Source organism: Anguilla anguilla, chromosome 9 (genome assembly GCF_013347855.1).
Source record: "Anguilla anguilla isolate fAngAng1 chromosome 9, fAngAng1.pri, whole genome shotgun sequence".
Lineage (NCBI taxonomy): Eukaryota > Metazoa > Chordata > Actinopteri > Anguilliformes > Anguillidae > Anguilla > Anguilla anguilla.
In genome coordinates, this window is record NC_049209.1 from 45,800,425 (window position 1) to 45,821,904 (window position 21,480).

The following is a 21,480-nucleotide window of genomic DNA, read 5'->3' on the forward strand; positions in this document are numbered from 1 at the left end:
GATTCAGAGCTCATAATCCCTGAGAATGTTTGCAGGTAAAGTTCAGCGTTGCTTAAAAAATGAAAAGCTAACAGCTTCTCGCATCAATCAAGCAGAATGCCAGCACGGTTCATTAATGCTCCTCCACCTAATCATTTATTACGCTACAAAATACTTTCCAGCCCCTTAGCATCAGGCGCGGGCGGCCGCGCGCTTCGCGGCGTAGCGCTAAGCGGGATTTATTCACCGGGCAGCAGCTGAGCTCGCCCGCAGCAGAGACGGGCGTACGAAGCAAAGCGGCGTACAGAAATGAAAGCAATAAAACAATGCGACTGTTCCGGAGCGTTCCGGCTGTGAGACACAGCCCTGCTGCAGCGTTCCTGCGTGTCCGCGGACTGCTGCTGGCTAACCAGGGCCCGCCGACAGAGACATTTACATAGACCTGAACACAAACACACACAGCCGCCCACGCACGCACTCACGGGCACACAGGCGCACATACACACACACACACACACAGACAGACACTCACACACAGACACACACACACACACACACACACAGACAGACACTCACACACAGACACACACACACACGCAGACAGGCACAAACACACAAACACTGACACATGCACACACACACACACACCTACAGATACACACACATAAACATACACACACCCACCCACGCACGCACGCACGCACGCAAGCATGCACACATGGACACACAGGCACACATACGCACACACACAGTCACGCACAGACATACATAGATGCTGACAAATGCTCACACACACATACAGATACACACGGTACACACACACACACACAGACATAGACACACAGACAGACACACACACACACACAGATAAGTTAGTCAACAACTATTCCATGAAAATTGCTTTCTTAAAATGAATTTTCGAGAAATTGTCTCGTCTTCTCAGAGGAATTCATTTAAAGCGCATTGTTTTTCTTACTGCTGACAGATGGCTTTGAAATTTGACAACAAAGTATGAAATCTTGCCTGATTATACAGTAAAAAAAAAAAACCACCGGAGTCACTCGATTCGGTGCCCCCGCAACTCTTGTGATTCTGAAAAACGCTCGTTCTTACAGTAAAGCTCGAAACCCACCGGGGATAACTCGAGTAAATTTAGGACAGCCTGATATTTTTTCGGTGCCGCGGCAGTTTAAAGGAACTCTGAGTGAGCGAGCGAAATCCGGTGAGAGAAATCAAGCGCACATCCAGGGGCGAGGGGTGGGGGTGGGGGTGGGGTGACACACAGCAGGCCATAGTGGCTTCTGGGGACCGCTGGTTCCACAACTGCCACACCTCTGGGCCCTCTGATGACCCTCGATCCGCTCACGCCATCTCTATGCGACGTGCAGCCCCCCCCAGCAAGATTAGCACATCTGTGCATATTTACAACTGCTTTGGCCAATTTTTAGACAACATTAAACCAAAAATTAGACGACAATAAACAAACGATCGTCGGTAAAGCTGAAAATGATAGCATCTACTGAGATGGCATCTACTGCATCTGCATATAAAGATGCCTCAAAACCACAGAATCTCTGACAGACCACAGAACAGCAATATTAATGGCCAAATTACTGTGTTCTGCCAACTATGAAGCCAGGCGGAGGAGGGGAGATGGGGACAGGAGAGGAGAAGAAAAGAAAAGCAGGATAGAGGAGGACAAAAACAATCCACCGCGTGCTGAGTGAGTCGTCGTTGGTACAGGAGAAAATGGCCGGAAGAACCCAGCAAACCCAAAACGTTCTCACAATGTTGCTGCCGTGTAGCGACAACGTTACAACGCAAAACATTCCGGGAACATGTCGCGTTAGCCGGGAAAACGCTTTGCGCGCTACGAGGCTCCCACTAAAGAGAGAGCTGAACGCAGCGCGGTGTCTGGCCCCCCCCTCGCCTCCCCCGACGGGCCACGCGACGCGTCGGCGGCGTCTTCGGGGCGGGCGAGAGCGCGCTTCTCGCGCAAGCGCCGTCTCCGAGCCCAGAAACAGAAACGCGCTAGCGCCGCTCGAGGCTACGACGAGAGCAGCTAATTCGGGAGGGGAGAGGCGTGTCGGCAAAACACGCGACTCGCGAAAAACCGCCAGAGGGCGGTTTAAAGCACGAGGGGGAAAAGGCGTGGAGACCGAGGGCGTGTGCGCTAAAGAAGAAAAAAAAAAACAAAAAAAAAAACGCGCTCAGAACGAAACGCTTGCCTTCGCTTGACTTTACGACACGCTGTCCAACACACGCAGAGTGCTGCCTCAAGCAGAACGCAGCCGGCCGACTTGCAGGAACAGAGAGAGGTCACAGGGTCACGGGCCGGAGATCTCCTGGAGTCATTTGAGCGGCGTTCAAAAGGCCGCCACAGTGCTTTCTATGCGTTGGGCTGGAAAGGCATTTCCAACAGCGTGCAAGATACGGGCCCCGTCCCACAGAATGCGTGCGGAGCAGAGGGGAAGAGGAGAACAAGCAGAATGCCTAACCAGACAACTCAAAACCAGAACTACTTCTATTCCGACTGACAGCAGCTGAAGTTTGGAGAAGGAGGGGGAAAAAAAAAAGAAGTAATTTTGCGGGGCTGTTACTGGATGTACCGAATAAGCGGAGCAAAGCTTCCAAAAAGTAGCCTATTATACGGGTCCCGCACCGCTGTACGTTCAAAAAAACCCAAAATTCTGAGCAAAAAAATCAGTTACTGGACAGAAGCGAGTTTAGTTGCCACCCAAGGCCACGTCTCTGTTGTGGGCACGTCGTCCTGCTCCGCACACCATGGACCAACACCGAGAATTAATGGCGACAATTACCCGAGATAACAGTTTGCATTACTTTCCAAACGCGTCTTTCTCAGGAAGTAAATTAGGAGCTTCCCGGCGCTAACGCTAATCTGTCAGTTTAAGGCCGGCAGCCAGGTTTTGCTAAGCTTGAGCCGTTAGCTGTGTTTCCCCCCCCCCTCCTCGTCGTGCATGTCTCAAAGTGACTTTCCCCTGCAGAAGCTGCTTCATATTCTACACGACGGGGTAAAACAGGCCCCCCCCCCCGCCCCGCCACCTCCTCCCTCCCTCCCTCCCTCCCTCCCCACCCCCCCAGGTGTTAATAACACCAGACCTTGAAATATTACATTAGTTAAACCGGCGGAGTCTGCTGAGCCAGCACGGTTTAACTCATAAATGCTGCATGCTGGGATATTACGGCGCTATTTTTGCTACCGCGGGATGACCGAAGGCCGCGCGGCATTATCCCCGCGCGAAGGAAGTCGCCGGCAGTTATTACCACGGAAACCTGGTATCCCCGGGATGAGTTTACCCCCGCGGCGGGACCCCTGGCAGCTGCGCGTCGGTCTCCCCCCTTAATATCGCTTATTTCCTCTCCCCGGTGCGACCGGACGCCCGTCTCCATCTTTCGTTCATTACCGTTTTTTTTTTTTTTTGTGTCGGCGGACCGAAACCGTAGGAGCGACGCTTCGGGGGGGGAGCGGCGGCGCGTCTGAAAACAGGCAATAAACGCGGCGGGAGCCGTCCGAGGCGGCGAATGAAAAAGCAATATTCCGCACGCGCGGCGCCGCTCGTTTATAACACCTGACGTTCCATTATTCCGCATCCGACTCGAGAAATAAAAACGCTCTTTTTTTTTTGGGTCTGTTATTTATTTATTTTTTTTATCAACACTCTCCCACCTGCCAACTCACAATCAAGTCAGGAACTGAAGCGTATTGCGGTTTCGCAGAAAGCGCTCAAGAAATCCTCTCACTTAACTCCTCAGCGAAATGGCTGCGCACCCCCTTCTTCTCCCAGTGCCTCGCCCTCTGTTTCCTCATACACGCCCCCTAGTGGTAACACAGGGAATGGTGCGGCCGGCACCACAGCCCAACCGTTACTGAAGACGCAACCAACTCAGACTTTGCCTTGATTGCTAGAACTTGAACGTGCCCACCTCCAAGCACCTACTATCTGATCAGCCCATCACCTCAGTGCACTATAGAGCACTATACCTCTTTCAGACCACCGTTAAGAACTATTGTGCGCAGAAGTGCGATGCAAGGCATCACTGCTCTCACAAATCACCAATTGGCTCCACGTATATCCTACAGAGTGATGTAACTTTTGTAGATCATTATTTGGCATCATGCAAATGCTAATGCTATAACTATTATGCCCCGCGAATCTGTAACAGTCACTCCCACCACGTGTATTTGAACTCGCATTTGACAGCCGTGCTTAAATTATTCTGAACAGGATCAACAAGCTAAATAAATAAACAACACTTCCTGAGAGCCCAGCTTCAGTACTGGGCTCTCAGTTTCTGGATGGCCTCGCAGACTGCAGTGTTCCGGCACTTTCTGCATTAAATGTAATCAATTGCATGCACAGGGAGCCGTGCTGAGCTGTGCTTTTCTCCTGATATTGTCTATTCAGAATAACCGTAAAAAAGCAGCAGGTTGCACAGCAAAGTACAGAACAATAATAAAAAAAAGAATAATGGTGACAGACAGACTGCAGTACAATTTTGCATTTTTGTTTTTAAAAAATATGATATTCAAAAATGGACTGAGGTGTCCCAACTGAGACAAGTTATGAAAGACAGCCGACTACCAAGCCAGGCTTATGCACCCAAATCAGTTTGCGCAACTAATGCAATACTCAATCTGTGCTTCCTCTTCATCAAAATGTAGAGCTAGAGTCAGTGCTTCTCATGAATTCAGTCTGTTTAATGAATACATTGTGCCAGAGCTGAAGAGGGATGGAGGTCAAGGGAGAGGTTTCGAACGAGCGCAAACGATCCTCCTCAGAAGCCATCGCTTCGCGCTTTTAATTGCAAATTAAGGGCCGTATTCACCCCGGGCCCCTTCCGAGGAACGGCGCTTCAAAATAAAACCGGCCGACTTGGCACGGTGTCTCCAAGTTGCTCTGGAAACACCCCAAGCGAAAATCTCACAAACTTTCTGCTTTCACAGCAGTAACTTTTAAAAAAAAAAAAAAAAAAAAAAAACCAAAACAATCACAGAACAGTCACACAGATTCAGTCTTCATTAAAAAGGAATTAAAAGCCGTCATCTCATAATGGAAAACGCGTCTTAAGCTGAACACACAGTGCTGAAAAATGTCTTCATTATGTGCATGCCACCCCGAGGCAGAGCTTATGTAAGACCTGTGTTTACTCACCAAATCTAACATTTAAGTGGATTGGCTGAGAGCTGGCAGACGGCATCGGATGGACCAGCAAAGGCCTAAGTTAAGCACTGAAGTTATTGCAGTTACTGCATGAATTAGAGCAGCTTTGCTTCCAGATGATATAGATCGCAGAGGAACAAATCTTAGCTCCAGAATACCAGGCCTGATTTTGTGACATAAGCATGAATAAACATAACTGTAAGAAACTATTTATTACCAATAACATTCATAGTTTTTGGTGAGGTAACCTCTTAGATAGAACAGTCGGTTTTTGTTGCAGCGGTCAAAACGACACGGTCATCTCCAGAGACGCAAGCCGTCCAGCGCACCGAGGGAGGGCCACAGGGTCCGCTGGGTTTCACCGATGACTCGGCACTTAATTCCTCAATTAAAGCCGCAGATCGTCCAGCGAGCTCACGCCACCCGTTCGCTTAGGTCTGAATCGGGCAGCGGCTTTAAAATAAAACCAAAAAACCAGCAGCTTTTTTCCCCCAAATTTGCTCATCGTCACGGCTAGGCTCAGATGGGAAATTAACGTGAGAACGATGTTAATCTCGGCAGGGCAAGCCGAACAAGATCGGGGCTGTTCCGCTCGGCTCGGTCCACGCGACGCAAACCCTTAACGGTTCCCCGTTAATTTAGCTGGCGAGGTTTTTTCGTGAATTCCGCGGAGGGGCAAAACGAAAAAAGACGCGGTTCGGAAAGCAGAAAATTAAAATTCTGCGCCGTCGCCGTTTCACAAGGGAAGCCCTTAGCCTGGGCGGGCGTCCCGACGGCAGGGCCTTCAGCGCCTCTGAAGAGAACGAGAATATTTTCATTTAGCAAACAATTTAAAAGCTGTCGTCAGCGGTATAAGTCTGGAGGAAAGGAAATCGGACGTTTTAACCGGAATGTTCTGGGGTTAAGTCCTGGTGGGGGGTGGGGGTGTGACACTGTTTGTGCCCTTCAGCAAAGTGCATGACCTAAACTCCTTTAAACAGTAATAAAGGTGAACTGGGACAAACGTTTTACACTCTCAGAAACAAGAGGCATGAAAAAGTGCCCATAAAGGTACAAACGCTTGTCACTGGGGTGGTGGCCCTATAGGTATATGAAATTGTATCTCTAGGCAGCAATACACAATTCATTTGTACCCTTTTTTTTTTGACGATAATCAGTTCCAGGTCCGTTTGGACATGACTGACAGAGAACAAATCGAAAGTAAACCTTAAGAGGTCTCGTATGTAGATTTCTCTACAGTGATCAAATGAATGCAAATTGGTTCTTTGAAGCCCTCTTGCACGCCCCACTAGATTTTAAGGAGTAAAATAATTGACTTGTCAGGAGATTTGAAAACGAATCCTCCTTCAAAAATGACACGACGAAGGCCGGCGCTGTGATGAGTTTTCACTCGAACAATGTTGAACAGCTGCCACGGCAACCTCGCGCCAAGCAACACCTAAGAGCGGAGACGGCTGCGACATGGAACTAATTCGGCTTTCAGAACACCGCCCAATCTTCTATCTTTTCTTTACGCTGAAGGGAAGTTAATTTGACACCGGCGAAATGCGCGCTGGCCGTACGGAGGGTTGAGAAGTACTTCCGTTCTGCTGAGTCGCTCAAGAACAGAACGACCAAGCAACGAGAAGAGTAGGACTCGGGGACGTGAGGATTTGAAATGTTCGGCCTGGCTGAAAACCACACATCAGTTCCCAACGGACTGCATTTAGTGGGGACAACTGAACTGACAGAGCACGGTAGATGTTGCTCAGGAGAAAAATACTGAGGACAGTCAAAATGATTGATGTTGAACCTTCATAATGGATAAAATTAATGATGATAATAATACTAATGATGTCTGAAGAAAACATTGAGTTACCAAGTTTAAAAACAGATGACACTGGGTAATTTAATCCCAGTTATGAATAGCTTCTCCCAGGCAAATCTCACTTAGAACGAACTTGAAGCCAAGGGAGTAAGTAACAGGACGGCCAACAACATGGCCGCCATCAATGAAGGGGAAGCACCACGTACACAGCGGGGCTTACAGTCCGCTGCAGGCTGATCAACACGGTGTTTCGCTACACAAACTCAATACCACACACTGAGTCCCATTATTAAGATGGGCGGCCCAGAGGGCAGGGGGATTGGGAGGGAGGGAGGGAGGGAGGAGGAGGAGAAAAAAAAGCGAATGCAGAAGGAAGAATGAAAGATGCTGTCAACCTGAAATGCATCCCCGGGGGAATCCAGTGTTTCGGCTGACTCGCCATAACACGAAGAGCTGAAGGCAAATTAATGCGCCACTGCCGGCGTGTTAGCGAACAGAAATCGACGCAGTGACCAAAATGGCGGTCTTCGGCGCTGCGGAGCGCATGAGCTTCGCTAAAACTGCAGGCGGCCTCCTCTCGCGCAGGTTAAGCGCTAATCAAATAAAAACGTCAACCGCGCGCGCTGACCTCCCCAGGTACCCCGTGGAACTGTAACGCCTGAAGTCCTACGCGATAACTGTAACCACCTGTGATTTATGACTCCGCCCACCTGCAAGCTTTCACTCGCGCAAGAAGGGGGGGGGGGGGGGTACGGGGAATGCTGCTTGTGCTGGTGAAAGCCTTCGGGAGATGCATTATACAATCCGACATACCGCCGCAGCCAAGCTCTCGCGTATCACATGCCCGCGTATAACGTGTCGCTCGTGCAAGTTCTGAATCGCTAACGGCAGCAGGCAAATCCAGGCCTTCAGATCGTATATCCCGTCAGTCAAAACAATGCATTAAGAGCTGCGGGGTGGGGGGGTGGGGGGGGCAAGCCCAGGGTGTTTCACCGAGGTCACGCCGCTGAACGCATGGAAATGCGAACCGAGTCAGACCCCGGCTCCGGCTCCGGCTAAGCAGCGCGCTGTCGTTCGCGCGGGGGGGGGGGGGGGGGGGGGGGGGGGGGGGGGGGGGGGGGGGGGGGGATGGGGGCGATCCAATCAGATCGCGCGGCGCCGTACGTCGTTCGGACGCGCGGAATTAGCGAAGCGGGACGCACGCTCGACGGGCATAATCACGAAAAGCGACACAGGAGACGCGCGCGCGTAAGTGGCGTCCGAGCAGAGCGCGGCAAACCCCACCGAGAAACGCGCCCGGGCGTCTGGTCTCCAGGAACGACTCTGGAGCGTCGCCGACGGCGATGAAGCCAGGACGATCTCGCGGGACGAAGCCGGGGCCAGAAACCCATTGAAACACTCGCCGCCTTTTTTTTTTTCTCCCCAATACTGTTTACCGTCCCTGATGTTTTACTGCTAGGATGCGATGCGCGGCGCCGGTCCACGACGGCTTTTAACGGGAGCGGCAAACGCGACTTAACAGCGCATTCATCATCTAAACCGCGTTCCTCCCGGAAGGTCGGCCCCGGAATTCTGTTCCTCGTTGGCTCCCTCTCCTATTAATAAAGTCCAGCGAAGACCAGGACACGCAGCGACGTTCCCAAACCGAGGCCGACGCGGGCAACGTCTCAGGAACCGTAAAGAGAGAAAAAAGAAATCAATGTTTTTGCTTTGGAACGGGGACAAACAAAACTTCCCGAGCGCAGTTTCTAAAAAGCAATATTGAAAAGGCATTAAAGGGATGGACACGATTCACAAGTAGAGGGAACTCCGAGGAACTTCAGGGACTTCCTCAGCTCAGCCAATCAGAAGGGACTTTCAAGTTGTGCTCACAGCAGAGTAAGCAAGCTGTCATACAAACGAGGCACAACTCTAACATCTAAACCGCAATTCCTCAACCTGCAGCCCAACCTGCATAATGGTGCTGCCCAATATTACATCACGTGATAAGTAATTAACAAATGAAAAAAGAACAAGTACATGTGCATATAAAGAGACATTGAAATAGCACTCAAAACGTTGATCAAAATATGTGCTCCATGGGGCAAAGTGTGCATGAATTACCCACTGATTAAAAAGTGCACATATGATTTTGTTCCTAATTTTTATTGCAGCCGATGTGACATTGTGGCTTAGACATTAGTCCCGCATTATCCAAAGTGTTGAGAACCGCCGATCCAAACACCGATAGCTATACAGATAGCTAAACGCAGAAAAGGTAGCGCAGGGAAACCCAGCGAGCGCTTACGATAAGGCTGTGAGGAGATGCACAAAGCACCGCCGTGAAGACGAAGAGCAGAAAGTGTTGGGGGTGGGAGTGGAGGGACAGGAATCAATGCACCTCATTCTGCATCTGTAATGACATTCCTGTTTGGCTCTGATTTAAATCACAAGCTGGCGACCCCTCTTGAAAGAGTAAATAGCCGTTTTAATTGCTGTACTGCAGTGGAGAGCCAGTCAGAGGAAGGCAGTGCGGGTCAAACGTATTGTTTTCTAGTGTGGTCTCAGTGCTGGGGGGGCCAATCCCTTGCTTTATCCGCAGGGGGAGAGGGGCAAGCATCGACACCGAGAGCAGCAGCAACGCCTCTGGAAGAGAACAGAAGCAAAACCGGGTTCTGCGCAACCTTGCAGATGTTCTCGCCTCCGGTTACGAAATCGTGAAATGCAAAAAAAAATTAATAAATTAAATTAAAAAAAACCCCTACAGCACACACTACTGTAAGCACAGTAATAACCTGTAATCTGTACACCCGTATGCCTTTCAATTATTCATCTGAAAGGCGGTCTGAAATGACGATTACCCCTTAATAAGTTTCATTTCTGTTCGTTTCTGCGCTTTATGAAATGAATTCCTTGAGAATGGGAGACGTGTAATCCAGAAGGCGTTAAGCCGTCCGGCGACTGACGCGTCCGTTAATAACCAATAAGCTTCCAGTGCGGTGAAATAACGCTGAGGAACCGCACGAACAGCAGATGAAGAAACTTAGGAAACGCGTGCCCGTTACATCAGCTGCGAAGACGGATCATATTTCACGGACCGAATCGTTAGCGGCGCACGTATGCGTATTCCCAACGTAGCGGCGTGCTCCACATTTAAGCGCGGCCAAATTTCACTCAGCTGCATTAAATACGAACGGGCAGATCCAGTTCTAATTTGGTCAGACACAAAAGGGTTTAGCAGAAAACATTAAAAAGGATTAAACAGAGGTGAATAGCACACTAATGCAACAAACGGCCTACAGATCCCAATAAGAGCCTGGCAGTGGTGTTAATGCCTTAACGTGAGGACTTGTACTGTGACAATAGAGTTTTTTCTCCAATATTTTAAACTTAATTTGTGTAATGAACTATAAATCAGTATGGCATTCACTATTGTAAAATAATACTTGACAGTTTATGTAAACCGTTACATAATGTCATACATACGTTATAAACATACTCCAGAATAAGGGGAAGTGAGGAACAAAACTGAAAGAAATGTACCGGGTTAACCTATCTAAAGTTTAGGATCGTCGAGCCTCACTTGTCAGTATCATAACCATATGGTACTATGAGCCTGACCAGGCTGACACTCATGGGAGAGAGAAGACCACCCAAACTGAAACTGCTTAGCTGGAGAACTGATCTTATGGAGGCAAGGCTCCTCATTGATTGCACTGAGCTAATATTAACACCGACTTAGAGCCAGGCAGAATCAATCAGATCCCGGATAACCATTGTTGCAAACCTTACCTTTCTTTCCTGCCACCCTAGGGAGAGTACGTGCAGGGGCACAGGCTGAGAATTATTAATATAACACTTAAGGAGAGAAACAATGCACACACTTCTCTGCTTTGTGAATACGGCAATTATTGCCTGAAAGAACCGGATGCTTGCAGGTTCACCAGGGGGAAGGGGATGACGGCACCGATTTCGAGACGAGCATTAGAGCACACACACAAAGAAAAAAGCTTTTAAACTTCTCCGCTTGACAACGTAAGGTCTCGGTCACCCTGGGCCACCCCAGGACTCCTTGCAAAAAAAATACAGAAATAACATCGCTATTAGGCTCAGGACTAACCGGCTTTATCTGAGCATGCGGATTCTGGCTTGGCTCGTGCGACTGCATCCCGTCCCAGAAGTGCACGCTCCCTTTACGAATGACCCAAGCTTCATCATCAGCCATCTACCCAGTGGCGTGCCCAGCCTCACAAATCATATCAGAGAGGATTATTTAATAAAAAATCGACCAAATATGGTTTGTCTGGGGGGCGAGGGGTAAAGGGGGGGAGGAGGGGGTGGAGGGGCTTGAAGGCACAGGTGCAAAATTCCGGGATTTCAAGCGTTGCGCACACTTCTGTCCACATTATGAAATTACAGAACGACAGGCCCTTGAGGTCCCTTATATTTGGCTTGATTTCATTTCCAAAAAGGCTTCAGCTTTGGCATTAATTACACGAATTCCTCTTCTCCCTACTTGTCCTGAGATCCCACTAGTGATAAAATAATATGGTTATGTCATATTATCCCAAATGATTGATATCACTAACTAGAACTAAAACAGGGCACATCCCAAGGAAATGTAACCTGCAATATAAAAATCGAGTCTGTAAAAAAGCTCCGCAAGCATTTCAGACTTAACGTCGAGATTTTCACGCTTAATTCCCAACTCTACAAGAAAATTCAAACGGCCGACATTTACGGTCTCAATAAAAATGCGAGGCGTGTCTGCTCGCTTGCTGAACTGCCCTGGGAGTGCCTCAACTCGTGCTAACGTGCGAGGACTGCAACCCAAAACGCAGTGTCAGTGGGACCACCGTTAGCACGTTCACACCATTAGCACGTTAAAACCGTTAGCACGTTCACACCATTAGCACATTAAAACCGTTAGCACGTTCACACCATTAGCACGTTCACACCATTAGCACGTTAAAACCGTTAGCACGTTCACACCGTTAGCACGTTCACACCATTAGCACGTTAAAACCGTTAGCACGTTCACACCATTAGCACGTTAAAACCGTTAGCACGTTCACACCATTAGCACGTTCACACCATTAGCACGTTAAAACCGTTAGCACGTTCACAGTGAGGCCGGTGGACTCTGCATAACCAGAATGCCTAAATACTTTTAAAAACTCCCTATTTATTTCTTTTTGTTGTTCTAATTGTGCTTTTGGCTTCATGTTTTTCCCTCCTAGAAGAGAAGCAGGTACGTGTGCACATCCCATCCCAGCTGGGTACGGGCGCAGGACGAAAAAGGGAACTTGCAAAGAGGGAAAAAAGAAAAACTTTCGACCAACCGGGTCTTCCTCAGGCCTGACGATGACCCCATTGGTCGAAACGCTGCAGTATTAAACAAACGGGAGCTAAAAGTTCAGCGGGCGGACAGTTTTTCTTTTCTTTTTTTTTTCCCCAATGGGAGCAGCAGGCCAGCACATGTGCCCTCTGAATCGGAGCCAGCCATTGGCTCCCGACTGCGCAGTCCACCAGGTGGGCCGTACAGCTTACTCAGCAAGTGCAAGCGCACCGCAGGTGGCTCATCAATCAAAATTACTCCAGAAGCACGGGAGGCAAATACCTACGAAACCCATAATCCTCCCTGCCTGCTCGAGGAATTTTCATCATTACAACATGAAGCGGCAAGCTCCTTACACCTTTTAGATGAACTCAAATCCCATCTTGAAGGCTTATATAAGCACTGGAAGCACTTAAAAAAAAAAAAAATAAAAAAAAGGATTGGAGCGTTGGATCGCAGCTCACAGTGAGATTCTGCAGACTGGAACGACAAATTCTATTGCGATTGTATTTACGGGTATTTAGTGTTTCAGATGTATTTTAATACGCTCAGCCAGCTTGAATCGTGTGATGCATTATTTATGGTTTTCTTGCAAAACATGTTGCCATCTTGGGCCAGATCACGTATGTAGAAGAGATTATTTTGTCTCGGTCAGTCAGGTTGGTTAAATACAAGCGAAACACCAAAAAAAAAAAAAGGTAAGTACTCTGCTGATCGAAATGCTCCGCCCCCAAGTGACATTCCAGCCAATCACGCACCACCCTGCAGCGCATCATCCCGTCTTTCCATTGGCTCTCAGACGGGCATACACTGCACAAAATCCATAGACGACCTCGTCATCATTACAATTCTGCCCTGCGCTCCCTTCAACCCCAAAATATATGTACTGGCTGCCTTGGCCTGCTCGGTTATACTGCATGTGTCTGCTGCAAAGTCCTTGGCTCGTCACCGAACCCCACATTCTGCTCCTGTTCAGCTTCCAACGTATAATTTATGCCTGCACTCTCTTTTGACTCCAGGTACAGTCTACCAGCAGACTCTCACTTAATTATAAATTCCACCTCTTTCTTCTACAGTTTTGAATCCTTTGAATTAATCGCACCTTATGCAACACTGTTTAATAACAATACCTTGCACCCATGTTGAAAGTACCCCTTCAATCTACTTGAATCTTTCATCTGTAGAACAACTGAATACGGTTCTTGATTATTTCATCGTTGCGAACTGCATTATAATAAATGTAATAGCAAAACAATACGTCTATTTTTGGTTTAGGTACTTGGAGCAAAGTGATATGCACACTGCAGGATAGAGGAGAAATTTTTGGATCTTGGCATCTCAGGTCAGTGGAAACAGACCGTCAAAAAGCTAAATGTGGAATGAGCGTAATCGTTCCATGAGAAAGAAAAAAAAAAAAAGGATGGATATTCCGAGCAATAACTCTCAGAGATAATGGTTTGGAGGAGAACATTAAATACTGCCGGGGTCCTGGAAGCATTAAGCAGGCCAAGCAAAGATAAAAATAATAAATCGAGGTAATAAAGAAGATGAACCGCAAAAACTTCTGCGATGGATGTTTCCATCGCCGCCCCCCCCCCCCCCCCCCCCGCCGCTGATCACAGGACGAGTGGGCGAGGCGGGGGCCTCGCCGAACGGCTTTTAGTCGACCCCGAAAATGGCGAGCACCGAAAATCCTGGCCCGCCTCCTACCCTTGGTGCAGCGAAGGACAGGACAGACTTTCTGTTCCAAGTGGCTTTTAAGAGTCGTTATGGCCTCGGGGAGTGACCGCTGTAAAAGCTGTCGTGACTGGGCCCTGCCCACCGGGAGCTGCGGGTTCCGCCAAGGACACTAACAGGAAGTGCCTATGATGTCACCGGTTTGTCCCCAGAGTTCTGGAGTTCTGTTCGACGCCATGAGCTGGAGCTTTTAAGGTATCATGGGATATGTAGTCTTTAGAGCAGGTGGTTACACAATGGTAACGAGGGACCAGGGCTGTCAGACTGAGGGACCTTCCCCCACATATATGGGGTTGTGAAAACTGTGTTCTGCCATGGTCTGAAGACACATCTCTTCAGACCGTACCTGGACTAAGTATCAGTACTCCACTGGGCATTCTCAGTCTAGGATCCCTCTTATCACTTGTATCCTGTCTTGTTCCTGCAGCACTTTCATGTTACCCTTGTGTCTCCATCCGCCACCATATTGCACTCACATCGTTATTTTGATGTTGTAGCTCATGCGTCCTAGTTTGACTTGCCGTAACTTTTCTGACCTGGCCTATGCTTGCTGAGCGAACTGGACTTAATGTGTTCATAGCTATGGATAACTGTAACATAATGAGTATTGTACCTTTTCGGACCAGTGTTCTGTAGTTGTTGCAATTACCTTTGTTATGCAGTTACTGTATGTCGCTTCAAAGCGTCTGCCAAATAAATGTACCGTAATTATGGCTGCCTCAAAAATGCATCCCTGGATCACAGAGAACGCAGCGTTGTCATGCCGAAGCGGAAGTCGTCACTCCCGCGCGGTTCTATCTATAAAAACCCGGTTATCGACGAGAGCGCGACTCCCGCGGAGTGGAGAGAAAACCTGCCGCTCTCCGAGCGGTCAAAATTGAGACGAACAGCCGGCGAGCCTTCAGTCACAGCCTCACGGCGTAGCGGAGGGAACGGCCCCCGGGGGCAACGGCGAATAAGGGGCAGGAGCGTTAAAAGCCACACGCCGTGCGGAAAAAATAAACGACAAATACAGGTTTGAACAATACCGGTTGTTGCCGACAACCGCCGAGCCGGCTACGGTCGAAGCACGGGAAAGACCGAAGCGCCCGAACGGCGTTAGAGAGAGCGAACCGCGTCGCGGATGAGACCGTTCTCGCTCGGCCGGAGGAACCGCCGTTGCTATTCCAGAACCTGACGGCGCCGCGAAGCCCGCGAGAGAGACGCCGCTGTCCGTCACCGCTTCTGAAGAGCGGGGAGGCGTGAAAGTCAGCGATCCGCTCGCGAGCCCCGGCTTTGATCAAACCCGGCCTGGCCTGCCTGCCGGAGCGCATCGCCATGGAAATGGAGAGGGTGGGGGGGGGTGGGGATTATCGTTTCGTCGGAAAAGGGGGAGAGCGGCGAGCGCCCGCGATCCCGGACCACCCCCCTCCCCCCCCCCAGCAGCGCACATGTGAAAGCGCAGTAATTAAAGCGCAGGATGGAAGCGCGCAGCGGGAGGTAGCGCATGGCGGGATGGGAGTACGCCAGACTGCAAATGGGACGTACGCCGCAAGACCGGAATGAACGGCGGGATCGAACGCCGTCAGCCCGTTCTCTCCCTTTTCCTGCTTTTTCACAACGGCCGCAGAGAGGGAGGGCACCGCCAATCCCCGTTCCGTGGCCCGGAATGAGCAATCCTTCAAGAGCGGGACCGCGACAGGACATTAGTGATGTCTGCCCTGGGGCCTGTCCGCCCATAAAAAATAAACAAACAAATAAATAAATAAATAAATCACACCACCCAAAGCCATGAATACAAAAACAGGCTTTTTTTGAAAACGGTGTTTCAGTCCTGTCGATAAGGACGGAGGAAAGCTGCGAGCGGTTTCTCCCCCCTCCTGCACGCGCAGATCCACGTCTCCGAGCAGCCTTTCCAAATCCATCCTTCCCGACGTATTACCTTCACAACTCAATAGCGCAAATGGAACAGGCATTAGTACCTGCCCCACTCCGTTTTATATACCTCGCTTTTAGTACTCCGTCTCCCTCAGTTTTAGTGCTACTTTGTTCTTCTATTTCGGAAGCGTGTTGAACATAAACGAAAAGTTTTTTCTAGAACGTAAATAATGCCACTACTAAAAGTAGTACTGTGCAGTAGTAATAGTATTGATGCTAGTACTAGTTGTAGTATTGTTCCTATTTCCCCCACAGCAGTCCAGATGTTAGAAAATGAGTCTCTAAAATCCCCTGGAAAGAGGACTTGTAAAGGAACTTCCTGACTGTGACATCATCTTTACATCCACTCTGGCCATAGGCTGCAGCAAATAATACAGAAGGCGGTGTACACATAAACCTAAGTGGTCCGTGCTCGTCCAAACCTTCGCTTGCCAGCACCCGGCCGCCAAGAGTTTTCAGAAAAACGCATCTCCGGGTTCCGCCACGAACGGGCGGGGCCGACACGACAGGAAGTCGATCTTGTTAACCCATCCCGCGAAAAATGAGGCGTGGACGCGGCCGACATCAATTTACACGGCATTGATAACGATGTCACCCTCTTAACAGCGGACACAAATATGCTCTCTGCTTTGTTTCACTTTGTCATTTTTTTTTAATGCAGTGCATTTTGCAAATGATTGATTTGTGTGAGATTCGTCAATATGAAGTGATAATTTTTTTTTTTTGCCACACACCGTTGCTCCTACTCTGTTTTAGACCAGATATGGACCTTTTACAGAAGATGTGATGACAAGAAATTCAAGGCTAGTGGAGATATTGTGGTCCTTTTTGCCCTCGGTGTTGGTCAACTGGAAATCCGTGTATGCATTTCTGTCTGCATCAGAGCCAGAATGCACCTTCATGTGTTCCATAGACTACTGTTGCCCTAGAACAGGGGTGTCAAACTCCAGTCCTGGAGGGCCGCAGTGCATGCAGGTATATGTAGTTTTCTTTCAATCAGCAGCCAATTATAGCCTTGAGAACAAGGTGTCAATGCTCTTTTTAGCCAATCAACCAACGGACACTGCTGCCCTAGTAGCACCATTACATCATAGATAGGCGGCGCGTTCATTTAGAGGGGTCCCAGTTAGGCAGGGCCTAAATTCACCTGTGCGCTACCCCCCTGCCCCCTCTCCGTTAGCCCGAGACTGACGGCCCAGGCCCGCCAGGAGGCCCGGAAGTTAATTAGGCTGCCACCGCACGACAGGCCTTATCTCCTTTATGTAATTTCTGCTCTCCCAGCGAAGTATTAAATCAGCACCGGGGCGCTTGAGCCTCGGTCAATTAGTCAAAGAGCATTTTCCTCCTGCCGAAGAAACCCAAAGAGGTTCGCGAGATTAAAGAGGGTGAGGGCGGAGGAAGATTTCAACAACGGACGCGCGCTCGTATTTCCGGAGAGGACGACTCTCGGCCCTCCGTAAACGATCTTATTTCGTCCGCGCGTTTGCCTTTCTGCTATATAGTTAAGGCGAGAAATATGTGTGCCTTTTGAAAGTGATATTTCTTTAGTGATATTTTCAGTTCAACAAAAAAAAAAAATAGATTTTTGCCTGTGCAGTTTAGGAGGAAGAACCGAGGGAATCGATTAAAGAAGACTGTTTCACACACACACACACACACACACACACACACACACCATATAACTGCCGTACAAATCAGGTTTTTAGACGTGTGTCCAGTGTCAGATAAAATCTCAAAGGGACAGCCATATCTAATCCAGACAAGCCAGCCAATGAGGATCAGTTTACAGGGCGAAGCACTCTCTCTTCGCTACGCCTGGTTTCCGATACCCTTTCCGCATTAATATTTCAAAGAGCACCTTTTTTTTATTTTGTGTGCGTGGTAATGATGGTATCCCATAATGCCGGTTTATATAACACATTATTCATCCGCTCATTAACGTCAAAAAAGGAGAACAGCTCTGCTAATTAAAAGCCTCAATTTCTGGGGGGCACTGGAGTGAGCTATTCCCAAACAGCCATGCTAAACCGGCTTCCACCTGCGCAGGAAGCAGCCCGCTGGTCCAGGGGGGTGTGGGGGTGTGGGGGTGGGGGGTGAGGGGTGAGGGGGGGGGGGCGTTGAGGCCCACGTCCCACAGTTCATTACGCAAGACCCTGAAATCACCAAGACGACGCTGTCTCCCCTGCTTAACGAGACAAGGGCGAGACGCAGGAAATCTCGGCACTTTCCCGCGGGCCTGGAGAACGACCGAGCGGAACAGGCGCCGCGTTTCGCCTCCTTCGGCGGGAACCCTACGCGGTCTGCGAGCAACTTAAAAAGGGGAAACGAAAACGGCCGACGTCCGGTCAAAGCGGTCACGAGCGGCGCGCCGACGTCCCCGAGCGGCCCCGGGTCAGAGGGGGGCCCCGGGTCAGAAGCGGGCCCAGTCGGTGCCCGCGGGGCGGCCCCGGATCAGAAGCGGGCCCAGCCGGTGCCCGCGGGGCGGCCCCGGATCAGAAGCGGGCCCAGCCGGTGCCCGCGGGGCGGCCCCGGATCAGAAGCGGGCCCAGTCGGTGCCCGCGGGGCGGCCCCGGATCAGAAGCGGGCCCAGTCGGTGCCCGCGGGGCGGCCCCGGATCAGAAGCGGGCCCAGCCGGTGCCCGCGGGGCGGCCGGTGTGCAGGTGCAGGCGCGTAATTGGCTTCGGTTTCGGTGGCTCGTTATCGCGCGCCAGTTGACACCTCCAGTCAAACGGGGCTGCCCGTGACTGTCAGGTGCACTCTGGGCCAGCGGACTGAAGCGTGGGGGCGGGCTCACGCTGTGTATTACAGAGCACAAGCACGCTAGCGCAACAGCCTCTGAATGCAACCCGGTTTACCACGGAAATGTTTCAAAACTGCCGGTCTCGCGGTCTGTGCAGTAAAACAACCAGTGTCAAACTCCAGTGTCAAACTCCAGTGTCAAACTCCAGTGTCAAACTCCAGTGTCAAACTCCAGTGTCAAACTCCAGTGTCAAACTCCAGTGTCCAGTGTCAAACTCCAGGCTTGGAGGGTTGCAGTATCGGCTAGTTGATTGGCTAAAGAGTCCACTCACCTTGTTCTCAGGCCTTAATTGGCTGATTCAACTTTTAACTCAATAGGGACAGCATGCTCTCTATAAGATTTTATGATTTTTAAAAGATTTTTGTTTTAGCCTTTTTCCCTGTTTTCTCTCAATTCGGTGGCCAGTTCTACTCTAGTGCTGCTCAGTCCCCCGTGCACTGCCGTCACTCGGCGGTAGGAAGGAGGGGGCCGGGTCTCCTCCGAGGCAGGACCCCTCGAGCCCCCGATTGCGACCTCGAGGCTCCACAAAGCCACACCGTGTGCAACGATCCTCCCGGCCGAGACCCTCCCACCCCCTGCCCGAAAGCGGCCGTCCAACGTGCCCTCAGACGCATTTACAGGCGGACGGATCGCGGTTTCGCTGGCTTGCCGGTCTTACCCTCGTAAAAGATGCGAGGCGGACGACCGCGAAACCTGGAACGCGAACACCCTTCAAGAACAGAACGTGCACGAGGAACAGGGGACTGTGGGGGGGCGGCACGATTAAGAGGGGCGAGGTTCGGAGGGTAAGGACGAAGAGAGAAGGCGAAAGAGAGGGAGGGAGACAGAGAGCGAGAGAGAGGAGAGAACACAGAAACTGGGCCATTGAATGTGTGTCACGCATAGCGGCTGTGCGATAGCTTAACGTCGCCGGGTACGATGCAGGGTGCCGCCGGTGACCGTGGCATCGGCCTGCCCTCCCTGCCAGCTCGCGGAAGGCCCGCGCCCGTGTTAATGCCCCATTAATAAGGCGCTGGCAGGGTGGATCGGGCTAGGGAGGAAGATTTACACAGATAAGAGCGCACAGTACCACGACTCCCATGGAGGCTGTGGACTCAGCTCCTGAGCAAACACCCATCCAAATATCATCCCCAATACAGACAGGGTGAAAACAAACCTCGGGGGGATTTGTGGAGTTAGCTGTACTCTCTCTAAAAACTTGGGTTTTCAACAAGGGGTTTGCGGACCCCTAGGGGGTGCTTGAAGGTACTGTAGGGGGTCCCTGGCCAGACTTGATACGCAATGACTAAACATTAATTTGGGTAGATCTCTCTCTCTCTATATATATATATATATATTTTTTTTTAATTTTAATTATGATAATTTTGTGTTTTTTTTAAAGTTATGATGGGGGTATCTTGATGCTTTTCGAGCCTGGGTGGGGGTCCCTGGATCAGATAAGGTTGAAACCTCAGCTCTACCCCAGGGCAGACTCATAAACTAAGAGCTGGAGAGAACACACCATGTTTCATTCTGATGTAAAGCCTATAATTACCCAAGGTAAATGCTATCCTGATGCCATCAAATAAAGTTAAAACTTTTTTTTTTTACTGTTTGAAAATAAGACCCTAAAGTGAAGAGTATAATATAAATACCAGTCACAGTGCAATATACTGTACATTCAAAGTGTCACGACTGGACAGGTATTTATCCTTATTTATTGCTAAAAGGCTCTATCTGTTTTTCAATCAAGTCGTGCAGTGCAAGTGGAGGATCTTCTCAAGCAGACTTTAATCTTGTTGTTGGTATGATAGGGCTGTAAAGAATGTCACATCCATTTATTTCTCTCTCCATCACATTAAACCCCGCGCGGAACTTCTCCAACAGAATATTCCGGAACACCGAAAGGCTTTTAAAATATCCGTCGCCACGGCGACGAGCAAAGCCTCCCTTTCGAGCCGTTTTGCGGAGTAACGGCGATTACGGCGAAGCCGAGCGACCTTCCGATGAGGCTGACTTCGGCGCGGCGCAATAGATCGATTCGTTGCGGGTCGCGAGGAAGCCCTCGCCGTTCTCAAGACCAGGGCGACGCCCGGAACAAACAGACGAACACAAACATTATTACAGCCCCGCGTTTGTTCAATCCGGATCTCTTTTCCTTTTTTTTTCTCCCCGAAGCAAATGAGCATTTTATGCACGAGCCCATTAAAAAAACATGAGCTGCCTTCTCCTCCTGGTTCTCACCTGCAGGTACAAACAAACCCCTGTTTTATTTATTGCGTGCGCGGACGGCTGCAGGAATGTTTCCTCTAACTAGGCAGGCCGCGTCCCCCCCTCGTTACAGACCCTGCCCCCCAGGGCCCCCGCGTACCCCCGCCCCTCCCCCCGCGCGCGGCAAGCGATGAGCAGCCTGTCGGTCTGTGACCCGGCGGGCCCGCAGGAAGCCGCGTTCCGCGACCTTGATGTCGGCGGGCCTCGCGTCTCCTTCGCCCCTGAGCTCGGTCGCTGGGGAGTCCGAGCCCCCCGCCGCCACACTGAGCGCGCTCCGTGCGTTCAGCCCGCCGCGCTGCTGCTCCTAGGGGGAAAGGGCTTTGAGGCCGCCGCAGCAGAAAAAAGCTCCCAGAAATGAAGTGACCCCCCCCCGGTCTGAGCATGAGAGCTCTCCTTTAGCGGGGTGCTGCAGCTGTTGAACGGAGCCTGTTCAGTTCTCGTCGCTATAAAAACGGCTTATCCCGACCCAAGGTCACGTGACAGCTCCACA

At 50.2% G+C, this 21,480-nt stretch overlaps 1 protein-coding gene across 1 annotated transcript in view; it reads right to left on the reverse strand.

Moving 5' to 3' along the window:
- ddx10 (DEAD (Asp-Glu-Ala-Asp) box polypeptide 10) overlaps positions 1-21,480 on the reverse strand; it is a 113,701-nt gene that overhangs the window by 50,307 nt on the left and 41,914 nt on the right. The gene's annotated exons all lie outside the window — the stretch shown is intronic.